General features: G+C 51.3%; 1 non-coding gene across 1 annotated transcript; it reads right to left on the bottom strand.

Moving 5' to 3' along the window:
* Positions 1-7,915: 7,915 nt before the first annotated feature.
* Positions 7,916-7,970, bottom strand: LOC118397614 (U7 small nuclear RNA). Its single transcript, XR_004828456.1, has one exon. It is a non-coding gene; the product is annotated as a U7 small nuclear RNA (small nuclear RNA).
* Between the last annotated feature and the right edge of the window lie 4,910 nt (positions 7,971-12,880).

The following is a 12,880-nucleotide window of genomic DNA, read 5'->3' as shown; positions in this document are numbered from 1 at the left end:
CTCCATCCCACCATTCTCTCCCTTTCTTTCTCTCCATCCTCCATCCTCTCCCCACCTTTCTCTCCATCCTCCATCCTCTCCCCCTTTCTCTCCTTCCCACCATTCTCTCCCTCTTTCTTTCTCTCCATCCTTCATCCTCTCCCCCTTTCTCTCCATCCTCCATCCTCTCCCCACCTTTCTCTCCATTCTCCATCCTCTCCCCCTTTCTCTCCTTCCCACCATTCTCTCCCTCTTTCTTTCTCTCCTTCCTCCATCCTCTCCCCCTTTCTCTCCTTCCTCCATCCTCTCCCCCTTTCTCTCCTTCCTCCATCCTCTCCCCCTTTCTCTCCTTCCTCTATCCTATCCCTCTTTCTCTCCATACTCCATCCTCTCCCCCTTTCTCTCCTTCCTCCATCCTCACCCTCTTTCTCTCCTTCCTCCATCTTCTCCCCTTTCTCTCCATCCTCCATCCTCTCCCCCTTTCTCTCCATCCTCCATACTCTCCCCCTTTCTCTCCTTCCTCCATCCTCTCCCCCTTTCTCTCCATCCTCCATCCTCTCCCCCTTTCTCTCCATCCTCCATCCTCTCCCCACCTTTCTCTCCATCCTCCATCCTCTCCCCCTTTCTCTCCTTCCCACCATCCTCTCCCCGTTTCTCTCCAGCCTCCATACACTCCCCCTTTCTCTCCATCCTCCATCCTCTCCCTCTTTCTCTCCATCCTCCATCCTCTCCCCCTTTCTCTCCTTCCTCCAACCTCTCCCCCTTTCTCTCCATCCTCCATCCTCTCCCCCTTTCTCTCCATCCTCCATCCTCTCCCCACCTTTCTCTCCATCCTCCATCCTCTCCCCACCTTTCTCTCCATCCGTCATCCTCTCCCCACCTTTCTCTCCATCCTCCATCCTCTCCCCACCTTTCTCTCCATCCTCCATCCTCTCCCCACCTTTCTCTCCATCCTCCATCCTCTCCCCACCTTTCTCTCCATCCTCCATCCTCTCCCCACCTTTCTCTCCATCCTTCATCCTCTCCCCACCTTTCTCTCCATCCTCCATCCTCTCCCCACCTTTCTCTCCATCCTCCATCCTCTCCCCCTTTCTCTCCTTCCTCCATTCTCTCCCTCTTTCTTTCTCTCCATCCTTCATCCTCTCCCCACCTTTCTCTCCATCCTCCATCCTCTCCCCCTTTCTCTCCTTCCTCCATTCTCTACCTCTTTCTTTCTCTCCATCCTTCATCCTCTCCCCACCTTTCTCTCCATTCTCCATCCTCTCCCCCTTTCTCTCCTTCCTCCATCCTCTCCCCCTTCCTCTCCATCCTCCATCCTCTCCCCACCTTTCTCTCCATCCTCCATCCTCTCCCCCTTTCTCTCCTTCCCACCATCCTCTCCCCCTTTCTCTCCATCCTCCATCCTCTCCCTCTTTCTCTCCTTCCTCCATCCTCTCACCCTTTCACTCCTTCCTCCATCCTCTCCCCCTTTCTCTCCTTCCTCCATCCTCTCCCCCTTTCTCTCATTCCCACCATCCTCTCCCCCTTTCTCTCCATCCTCCATCCTCTCCCCCTTTCTCTCCATCCTCCATCCTCTCCCCCACCTTTCTCTCCATCCTCCATCCTCTCCCCCTTTCTCTCCTTCCCACCATCCTCTCCCCGTTTCTTTCCAGCCTCCATACCTCCCCCCTTTCTCTCCATCCTCCATCCTCTCCCCTCTTTCTCTCCATCCTCCATCCTCTCCCCCTTTCTCTCCTTCCTCCAACCTCTCCCCCTTTCTCTCCATCCTCCATCCTCTCCCCCTTTCTCTCCATCCTCCATCCTCTCCCCACCTTTCTCTCCATCCTCCATCCTCTCCCCACCTTTCTCTCCATCCTCCATCCTCTCCCCCTTTCTCTCCATCCTCCATCCTCTCCCCACCTTTCTCTCCATCCTCCATCCTCTCCCCACCTTTCTCTCCATCCTCCATCCTCTCCCCCCTTTCTCTCCATCCTCCATCCTCTCCCCACCTTTCTCTCCATCCTTCATACTCTCCCCACCTTTCTCTCCATCCTCCATCCTCTCCCCACCTTTCTCTCCATCCTCCATCCTCTCCCCCTTTCTCTCCTTCCTCCATTCTCTCCCTCTTTCTTTCTCTCCATCCTTCATCCTCTCCCCACCTTTCTCTCCATCCTCCATCCTCTCCCCCTTTCTCTCCTTCCTCCATTCTCTACCTCTTTCTTTCTCTCCATCCTTCATCCTCTCCCCACCTTTCTCTCCATTCTCCATCCTCTCCCCCTTTCTCTCCTTCCTCCATCCTCTCCCCCTTCCTCTCCATCCTCCATCCTCTCCCCACCTTTCTCTCCATCCTCCATCCTCTCCCCCTTTCTCTCCTTCCCACCATCCTCTCCCCCTTTCTCTCCATCCTCCATCCTCTCCCTCTTTCTCTCCTTCCTCCATCCTCTCACCCTTTCTCCTTCCTCCATCCTCTCCCCCTTTCTCTCCTTCCTCCATCCTCTCCCCCTTTCTCTCATTCCCCCATCCTCTCCCCCTTTCTCTCCATCCTCCATCCTCTCCCCCTTTCTCTCCTTCCTCCATCCCCACCCTCTTTCTCTCCTTCCTCCATCCTCTCCCCTTTCTCTCCATCCTCCATCCTCTCCCCCTTTCTCTCCATCCTCCATACTCTCCCCCTTTCTCTCCTTCCTCCATCCTCTCCCCCTTTCTCTCCATCCTCCATCCTCTCCCCCTTTCTCTCCATCCTCCATCCTCTCCCCACCTTTCTCTCCATCCTCCATCCTCTCCCCCTTTCTCTCCTTCCTCTATCCTATCCCTCTTTCTCTCCATCCTCCATCCTCTCCCCCTTTCTCTCCTTCCTCCATCCTCACCCTCTTTCTCTCCTTCCTCCATCTTCTCCCCTTCGCTCCATCCTCCATCCTCTCCCCCTTTCTCTCCATCCTCCATACTCTCCCCCTTTCTCTCCTTCCTCCATCCTCTCCCCCTTTCTCTCCATCCTCCATCCTCTCCCCCTTTCTCTCCATCCTCCATCCTCTCCCCACCTTTCTCTCCATCCTCCATCCTCTCCCCCTTTCTCTCCTTCCCCATCCTCTCCCACCTTTCTCTCCAGCCTCCATCCTCTCCCCCTTTCTCTCCATCCTCCATTTCTCCCCACCTTTCTCTCCATCCTCCATCCTCTCCCCACCTTTCTCTCCATCCCCATCCTCTCCCCACCTTTCTCTCCATCCTCATCCTCTCCCCACCTTTCTCTCCATCCATCATCCTCTCCCCACCTTTCCCTCCATTCCTCCATTCTCTACCTCTTTCTTTCTCTCCATCCTCCATCCTCTCCCCACCTTTCTCTCCCATCCTCCATCCTCTCCCCCTTTCTCTCCTTCCTCCATCCTCTCCCCCTTTCTCTCCATCCTTCATCCTCTCCCCCCTTTCTCTCCATCCTCCATCCTCTCCCCCTTTCTCTCCATCCTCCATCCTCTTCCACCTTTATCTCCATCCTCCATCATCTCCCTCTTTCTCCTCTTCCTCATCCTCTCCCCACCTTTCTTTCCATCCTTCATCCTCTCCCCACCTTTCTCTCCATCCTCCATCCTCTCCCCACATTTCTCTCCTTCCATCCTCTCCCCACCTTTCTCTCCATCCTTCCATCCTCTCCCACCTTTCTCTCCATCCTCCATCCTTCTCCCCACCTTTCTCTCCATCCTTCATTCTCCCCACCTTTCTCTCCATCCTCCATCCTCTCCCCACCTTTCTCTCCATCCTCCATCCTCTCCCCCTTTCTCTCCTTCCTCCATTCTCTCCCCCTTTCTCTCCATCCTTCATCCTCTCCCCACCTTTCTCTCCATCCTCCATCCTCTCCCCTTTCTCTCCATCTCTCCTTCCTCCAATTCTCTCCATTCCCCCATTTCCCCCTCTCCATCCTTCATCCTCTCCCCACCTTTCTCTCCATCCTCCCTCCTCTCCCTCTTTCTCTCCATCCTCCATCCTCTCCCCTTTCTCTCCTTTCCAACCTCTCCTCCATCCCCCCCTTTTCTCTCCATCCTCCATCTTCTCCCCACCTTTCTCTCCATCCTCCATCCTCTCCCCACCTTTCTCTCCATCCTCCATCCTCTCCCCACCTTTCTCTCCATCCTCCATCCTCTCCCCACCTTTCTCTCCATCCTCCATCCTCTCCCCACCTTTCTCTCCATCCTCCATCCTCTCCCCACCTTTCTCTCCATCCTCCATCCTCTCCCCACCTTTCTCTCCATCCTTCATCCTCTCCCCACCTTTCTCTCCATCCTCCATCCTCTCCCCACCTTTCTCTCCATCCTCCATCCTCTCCCCCTTTCTCTCCTTCTCCATCCTCTCCCCCCTTTCTCTCCATCCTCCATCCTCTCCCCACCTTTCTCTCCATCCTCCATCCTCTCCCCCTTTCTCTCCTTCCCACCATCCTCTCCCCCTTTCTCTCCATGCTCCATACTCTCCCCCTTTCTCTCCATCCTCCATCCTCTCCCTCTTTCTCTCCATCCTCCATCCTCCATCCTCTCCCCCTTTCTCTCCTTCCTCCATCCTCTCCCCCTTTCTCTCCATCCTCCATCCTCTCCCCCTTTCTCTCCATCCTCCATCCTCTCCCCACCTTTCTCTCCATCCTCCATCCTCTCCTCACCTTTCTCTCCATCCTCCATCCTCTCCCCCTTTCTCTCCTTCCCTCATTCTCTCCCTCTTACTTTCTTTACATCCTTCATCCTCTCCCCACCTTTCTCTCCATCCATCATCCTCTCCCCCTTCCTCTCCTTCCTCCATTCTCTACCTCTTTCTTTCTCTCCATCCTCCATGCTATCCCCACCTTTCTCTCCATCCTCCATCCTCTCCCCCTTTCTCTCCTTCCTCCATCCTCTCCCCCTTTCTCTCCATCCTTCATCCTCTCCCCACCTTTCTCTCCATCCTCCCTACTCTCCCTCTTTCTTTCTCTCCATCCTTTCCACCTTTATCTCCTTCCTCCATCATTGCCCTCTTTCTCTCCTTCCCTCATTCTCTCCCTCTTTCTTTCTTTCCATCCTTCATCCTCTCCCCACCTTTCTCTCCATCCTCCATCCTCTCCCCCTTTCTCTCCTTCCATCATTCTCTCCCTCTTTCTTTCTTTCTTTCTTTCTTTCTTTCTTTCTTTCTTTCTTTCTTTCTTTCTTTCTTTCTTTCTTTCTTTCTTTCCATCCGTCATCCTCTCCCCACCTTTCTCTCCATCCTCCATCCTCTCCCCCTTTCTCTCCTTCCTCCATTCTCTACCTCTTTCTTTCTCTCCATCCTTCATCCTCTCCCCACCTTTCTCTCCATCCTCCATCCTCTCCCCCTTTCTCTCCTTCCTCCAATCCTCTCCCCCTTTCTCTCCATCCTTCATCCTCTCCCCACCTTTCTCTCCATCCTCCCTCCTCTCCCTCTTTCTTTCTCTCCACCCCCCGCTTTCTCTCCTTCCTCCATCCTCTCCCCACCTTTCTCTCCATCCTCCATCCTCTCCCCACCTTTCTCTCCATCCTCCATTTTCTCCCCACCTTTCTCTCCATCCTCCATCCTCTCCCCACCTTTCTCTCCATCCTCCATCCTCTCCCCACCTTTCTCTCCATCCCCATCCTCTCCCCACCTTTCTCTCCATCCTCCATCCTCTCCCCACCTTTCTCTCCATCCTTCATCCTCTCCCCACCTTTCTCTCCATCCTCCATTTTCTCCCCACCTTTCTCTCCATCCTCCATCCTCTCCCCCTTTCTCTCCTTCCCTCATTCTCTCCCTCTTTCTTTCTTTACATCCTTCATCCTCTCCCCACCTTTCTCTCCATCCATCATCCTCTCCCCCTTCCTCTCCTTCCTCCATTCTCTACCTCTTTCTTTCTCTCCATCCTCCATCCTATCCCCACCTTTCTCTCCATCCTCCATCCTCTCCCCCTTTCTCTCCTTCCTCCATCCTCTCCCCCTTTCTCTCCATCCTTCATCCTCTCCCCACCTTTCTCTCCATCCTCCCTCCTCTCCCTCTTTCTTTCTCTCCATCCTTTCCACCTTTATCTCCTTCCTCCATCATTGCCCTCTTTCTCTCCTTCCCTCATTCTCTCCCTCTTTCTTTCTTTCCATCCTTCATCCTCTCCCCACCTTTCTCTCCATCCTCCATCCTCTCCCCCTTTCTCTCCTTCCATCATTCTCTCCCTTTCTTTCTTTCTTTCTTTCTTTCTTTCTTTCTTTCTTTCTTTCCATCCGTCATCCTCTCCCCACCTTTCTCTCCATCCTCCATCCTCTCCCCCTTTCTCTCCTTCCTCTATTCTCTACCTCTTTCTTTCTCTCATCCTTCATCCTCTCCCCACCTTTCTCTCCATCCTCCATCCTCTCCCCCTTTCTCTCCTTCCTCCAATCCTCTCCCCCTTTCTCTCCATCCTTCATCCTCTCCCCACCTTTCTCTCCATCCTCCCTCCTCTCCCTCTTTCTTTCTCTCCACCCCCTTTTCTCTCCTTCCTCCATCCTCTCCCACCTTTCTCTCCATCCTCCATCCTCTCCCCACCTTTCTCTCCATCCTCCATTTTCTCCCCACCTTTCCTCCATCCTCCATCCTCTCCCCACCTTTCTCTCCATCCTCCATCCTCTCCCCACCTTTCTCTCCATCCCCCATCCTCTCCCCACCTTTCTCTCCATCCTCCATCCTCTCCCCACCTTTCTCTCCATCCTTCATCCTCTCCCCACCTTTCTCTCCATCCTCCATTTTCTCCCCACCTTTCTCCATCCTCCATCCTCTCCCCACCTTTCTCTCCATCCTCCATCCTCCATCTCCCATCCCCCATCCCCACCTTTCTCTCCATCCATCCTCCACCTTTCTCTCCATCCTTCATCCTCTCCCCCACCTTTCTCTCCATCCTCCATTTCTCCCCACCTTTCTCTCCATCCTCCATCCTTCCCCACCTTTCTCTCCATCTTCCATCCTCCATCCTCCATGCTCTCCCCACCTTTCTCTCCATCCTCCATTTTCTCCCCACCTTTCTCTCCATCCTCCATCCTCTCCCCACCTTTCTCTCCATCCTCCATCCTCTCCCCACCTTTCTCTCCATCCCCCATCCTCTCCCCACCTTTCTCTCCATCCTCCATCCTCTCCCCACCTTTCTCTCCATCCTTCATCCTCTCCCCACCTTTCTCTCCATCCTTCATCCTCTCCCAACCTTTCTCTCCATCCTCCATCCTCTCCCTCTTTCTTTCTCCCCATCCTTTCCACCTTTATCTCCTTCCTCCATCATCTCCCTCTTTCTCTCCTTCCTCCATCCTTTCCCTCTTCCTCTCCATCCTCCATCCTCTCCCCCTTTCTTTCTCTCTATCCTCTCCCCACCTTTCTCTCCTTCCTCTGTCCTCTCCATCCTCACCCACTTTCTCTCCATCCTCCATCCTCTCAACTCTGTCATTCTGCTCATTGTAAAGCTTTCCATAAAAACAGCAGACCACTAAGAGAGGGGAGGCTGGAATGATGGAGGGGAGTGGAGAGGGTTGAGGAAAGGAAGATTGAGTCCCTGATGGGTAATATGTGGTCTTCCCTTCTGGCATGGCTCTTGACCCTGGTTGCTCCTGAAAGGCTGAACGGTTACGAATATTTAATGTGGGAAATTGAAATGTTTGGGATGTTAAGAATGCAGAGCAGTAATGGTTGGTGTATATCAGCATTAGGAACAAGGGAAAGTAAAGGAAAGGCAATTCATTACTCACACACCTACCACATATCCTCATACTCACATAGGCTATCATACAGAAATACTATAGTATACTGTAAATAGTATAGTATTCAGTGTAGTGTTTTGGCGGACTAAAGTCTACAAAAACACTACATTGAATACTGTAGTATATGTTAGTATTTACAGTTAAATAAAACTTTAGTATGTACTACAGTAATTTATGTAGTGTTTCTGCAGATTGTGGACATCACTGAAGTATTTACTATAGTGTTTTTGCTTGATTATCTTTGACATAGAAGTTAAGGCTTTCTCCTTCAGAAAACCTACTGGAGAAATACTAAAAGAGCCTATTTTCCATAACCTGTAGTATTTAGTAGGAGAGTTGTTCAATCTGTAATTGAAAAAGTATAAAGAACAGAGCCAGATTAATGTAAGGGTTCTGGGTAGGGGATGTATTGTGTTACATCTTAATTGGGGTTATCCTGTATCTATACAGTAAGTGTGGTATGTTGATGTTGTGTGGGATGTGAGGTTGTGTTTGTATCAGTCTGGCTTTGACTGGAGAATGATTGACAGGGGTATGTTGGTGACCTATTGTGCTACTTGTACTGTCTTCTTGAGTGATGGGTTGTGGAATGCTTTGTTTTGATATGTCTGTCCTATTACTATGATTACGACTTATTGTGATCATTATTATTATTATCATTATGATGATGATGATGATTATTATTATTATTATTATTATTATTGCTTGTCTGTCTTTGATGGTTTTGATTCCAGATTTCTGATTAATGTTTTAGTTGGTGATGTGTATAAGTGGAGGTAATCTGAATGCCAGTGTTATTTCTCGATTCTGGATTCTTTGCAGTCGGTTCATTTGTGGTGTGGAGGCTGTGATCCAGGTGGGTAGTGTGTTCAAAGAGTGATCTGATGTAGCTAAAATATACTTCATATGCTCAGTGTTTCCTTCCACAAAGTGCTTTTAAGTGACTCATCCTCTCCTGTCATTCTCTCTCGATGTTCACAATATGGGTTGTGCACAACATGTTACTCTGAAAATATAACCTTCAGGAACTTGGCTTCTTTTTCCATTTTTATTGTTTCATTTGGTTTGAGGTTTTGTGTTGCTGGTGAATAAGATGCACTGTGTTTTTTAGGCTTTAGTTTCACTCGTTTGACCACGTTCAATCTGTTCTATAGGGAGGGTTTTTTGGAGGCTAGTCTGTGGACACTTGTAGCTGCTCCAGTAGCAGAAGTAATTTTCCAATTGTGCCTCCTGTCCAACAGAGAGTGGGGAGTAGTACTGTACATCTCTGAAATGTAGATTATGAATAGAAGTGGGCTTCGTACTGCACCTTGGGGGACTCCTGCTTCTGAGCTGAATGGTGGAGAGATGGCTGTGGAGACCTTGACTTTGTTTTTGGCGGGTATGGAGGAAGCTTGTGAATATTTTTCTGACTGAGTGTGGGAGCTGGAGGTTATCTGCTAGTCTGTGGAGGGGTCTTGTTGTGTCACATTTTTAATGAAATTCCTTTTCTAAGACAAAGGAAAACAACAAGAGTTTTTTCTTTATTTAAACAATTCTTAATATTTCTTCTGATAGTTTTAAAATATTGTCTGTTGTTGATCTGTTTCTTCAGAAGCTTGCCTGGACTACTCGCTGTCTTCTACATGGCAGCTTATTCTGGAGATGAGCACTCTTTCAAATATTTTCACCAGTAATGGCTGAGAAGGCTGATTGGGCGACAGGTTTACATTTACATTACATTTAAGTCATTTAGTAGACGCTCTTATCCATAGCGACTTACAAATTGGTGCATTCACCTTATGACATCGAGTGGAACAGCCACTTTACAATAGTGCATCTAAATCTTTTAAGGGGGGGGGGGTGAGAAGGATTACTTTATCCTATCCTAGGTATTCCTTAAAGAGGTGGGGTTTCAGGTGTCTCCGGAAGGTGGTGATTGACTCTGCTGTCCTGGCGTCGTGAGGGAGTTTGTTCCACCATTGGGGGCCAGAGCAGCGAACAGTTTTGACTGGGCTGAGCGGGAACTGTACTTCCTCAGTGGTAGGGAGGCAAGCAGGCCAGAGGTGGATGAACGCAGTGCCCTTGTTTGGGTGTAGGGCCTGATCAGAGCCTGGAGGTACTGAGGTGCCGTTCCCCTCACAGCTCCGTAGGCAAGCACCATGGTCTTGTAGCGGATGCGAGCTTCAACTGGAAGCCAGTGGAGAGAGCGGAGGAGCGGGGTGACGTGAGAGAACTTGGGAAGGTTGAACACCAGACGGGCTGCGGCGTTCTGGGTGAGTTGTAGGGGTTTAATGGCACAGGCAGGGAGCCCAGCCAACAGCGAGTTGCAGTAATCCAGACGGGAGATGACAAGTGCCTGGATTAGGACCTGCGCCGCTTCCTGTGTGAGGCAGGGTCGTACTCTGCGGATGTTGTAGAGCATGAACCTACAGGAACGGGCCACCGCCTTGATGTTAGTTGAGAACGACAGGGTGTTGTCCAGGATCACGCCAAGGTTCTTAGCGCTCTGGGAGGAGGACACAATGGAGTTGTCAACCGTGATGGCGAGATCATGGAACGGGCAGTCCTTCCCCGGGAGGAAGAGCAGCTCCGTCTTGCCGAGGTTCAGCTTGAGGTGGTGATCCGTCATCCACACTGATATGTCTGCCAGACATGCAGAGATGCGATTCGCCACCTGGTCATCAGAAGGGGAAAGGAGAAGATTAATTGTGTGTCGTCTGCATAGCAATGATAGGAGAGACCATGTGAGGTTATGACAGAGCCAAGTGACTTGGTGTATAGCGAGAATAGGAGAGGGCCTAGAACAGAGCCCTGGGGACACCAGTGGTGAGAGCGCGTGGTGAGGAGACAGATTCTCGCCACGCCACCTGGTAGGAGCGACCTGTCAGGTAGGACGCAATCCAAGCGTGGGCCGCGCCGGAGATGCCCAACTCGGAGAGGGTGGAGAGGGAGGATCTGATGGTTCACAGTATCGAAGGCAGCCGATAGGTCTAGAAGGATGAGAGCAGAGGAGAGAGAGTTAGCTTTAGCAGTGCGGAGCGCCTCCGTGATACAGAGAAGAGCAGTCTCAGTTGAATGACTAGTCTTGAAACCTGACTGATTTGGATCAAGAAGGTCATTCTGAGAGAGATAGCGGGAGAGCTGGCCAAGGACGGCACGTTCAAGAGTTTTGGAGAGAAAAGAAAGAAGGGATACTGGTCTGTAGTTGTTGACATCGGAGGGATCGAGTGTAGGTTTTTTCAGAAGGGGTGCAACTCTCGCTCTCTTGAAGACGGAAGGGACGTAGCCAGCGGTCAGGGATGAGTTGATGAGCGAGGTGAGGTAAGGGAGAAGGTCTCCGGAAATGGTCTGGAGAAGAGGGGGGGATAGGGTCAAGCGGGCAGGTTGTTGGGCGGCCGGCCGTCACAAGACGCGAGATTTCTTCTGGAGAGAGAGGGGGAGAAAGAGGTCAGAGCACAGGGTAGGGCAGTGTGAGCAGAACCAGCGGTGTCGTTTGACTTAGCAAACGAGGATCGGATGTCGTCGACCTTCTTTTCAAAATGGTTGACGAAGTCATCTGCAGAGAGGGAGGGGGGGGGGGGAGGAGGATTCAGGAGGGAGGAGAAGGTGGCAAAGAGCTTCCTAGGGTTAGAGGCAGATGCTTGGAATTTAGAGTGGTAGAAAGTGGCTTTAGCAGCAGAGACAGAGGAGGAAAATGTAGAGAGGAGGGAGTGAAAGGATGCCAGGTCCGCAGGGAGGTGAGTTTTCCTCCATTTCCGCTCGGCTGCCCGGAGCCCTGTTCTGTGAGCTCGCAATGAGTCGTCGAGCCACGGAGCGGGAGGGGAGGACCGAGCCGGCCTGGAGGATATGGGACATAGAGAGTCAAAGGATGCAGAAAGGGAGGAGAGGAGGGTTGAGGAGGCAGAATCAGGAGATAGGTTGGAGAAGGTTTGAGCAGAGGGAAGAGATGATAGGATGGAAGAGGAGAGAGTAGGGGGAGAGAGAGCGAAGGTTGGGACGGCGCGATACCATCCGAGTAGGGGCAGTGTGGGAAGTGTTGGATGAGAGCGAGAGGGAAAAGGATACAAGGTAGTGGTCGGAGACTTGGAGGGGAGTTGCAATGAGGTTAGTGGAAGAACAGCATCTAGTAAAGATGAGGTCGAGCGTATTGCCTGCCTTGTGAGTAGGGGGAAGGTGAGAGGGTGAGGTCAAAAGAGGAGAGGAGTGGAAAGAAGGAGGCAGAGAGGAATGAGTCAAAGATAGACGTGGGGAGGTTAAAGTCGCCCAGAACTGTGAGAGGTGAGCCGTCCTCAGGAAAGGAGCTTATCAAGGCATCAAGCTCATTGATGAACTCTCCGAGGAACCTGGAGGGCGATAAATGATAAGGATGTTAAGCTTGAAAGGGCTGGTAACTGTGACAGCATGGAATTCAAAGGAGGTGATAGACAGATGGGTAAGGGGAGAAAGAGAGAATGACCACTTGGGAGAGATGAGGATCTCGGTGCCACCACCCCGCTGACCAGAAGCTCTCGGGTGTGCGAGAACACGTGGGCGGACAAAGGGAGAGCAGTAGGAGTAGCAGTGTTATCTGTGGTGATCCATGTTTCCGTCAGTGCCAAGAAGTCGAGGGACTGGAGGGAGGCATAGGCTGAGATGAACTCTGCCTTGTTGGCCGCAGATCGGCAGTTCCAGAGGCTACCGGAGACCTGGAACTCCACGTGGGTCGTGCGAGCTGGGACCACCAGATTAGGGTGGCCGCAGCCACGCGGTGTGGAGCGTTTGTATGGTCTGTGCAGAGAGGAGAGAACAGGGATAGACAGACACATAGTTGACAGGCTACAGAAGAGGCTACGCTAATGCAAGGAGATTGGAATGACAAGTGGACTACACGTCTCGAATGTTCAGAAAGTTAAGCTTACGTAGCAAGAATCTTATTGACTAAAATGATTCAAATGATACAGTACTGCTGAAGTAGGCTAGCTGGCAGTGGCTGCGTTGTTGACTTTGTAGGCTAGCTGGCAGTGGCTGCGTTGTTGACACTACACTAATCAAGTCGTTCCGTTGAGTGTAATAGTTTCTACAGTGCTGCTATTCGGGGCTAGCTGGCTAGCTAGCAGTGTTGATTACGTTACGTTGCTTAAAAGAACGACAATAGCTGGCTAGCTAACCTAGAAAATCGCTCTAGACTACACAATTATCTTTGATACAAAGACGGCTATGTAGCTAGCTATGTAGCTAGCTACGATCACACAAATCAA

The sequence above is a fragment of the Oncorhynchus keta genome, chromosome 18 (genome assembly GCF_023373465.1).
Source record: "Oncorhynchus keta strain PuntledgeMale-10-30-2019 chromosome 18, Oket_V2, whole genome shotgun sequence".
Taxonomy (NCBI): Eukaryota; Metazoa; Chordata; class Actinopteri; order Salmoniformes; family Salmonidae; genus Oncorhynchus; species Oncorhynchus keta.
This window is presented reverse-complemented; position numbering and strand designations above follow the sequence as displayed.